The following is a 250-nucleotide window of genomic DNA, read 5'->3' as shown; positions in this document are numbered from 1 at the left end:
ACTAAGCAGAGAAGCTGAGGAGTCAGCAGTGAGGAAGTCAGAAGTCAAGGAGGTCAGCGTAGCAGAAAGAAAAGAGGATAGTGATGCTCCCAGGTGAGCTGTGAGGAAAGGGAATCTGCTACATATCACAGTGCTGGGCTGGCTCTGGACACCTGCTGAGGCCACCATCTTAAGACCACCACTGGCTTGCGTTCAGTATGACAGCCATGTTCCCTCTCTCCTTCTCTCTCTGTCTCGGTCTCCCTTGCTC

Source organism: Pteropus medius, unplaced genomic scaffold (genome assembly GCF_902729225.1).
Source record: "Pteropus medius unplaced genomic scaffold, Ma_sr-lr_union100, whole genome shotgun sequence".
In the NCBI taxonomy this organism is placed as follows: domain Eukaryota; kingdom Metazoa; phylum Chordata; class Mammalia; order Chiroptera; family Pteropodidae; genus Pteropus; species Pteropus medius.
The sequence above is the reverse complement of the archived record's forward strand: the minus strand, read 5'-3'. Positions refer to the sequence as shown.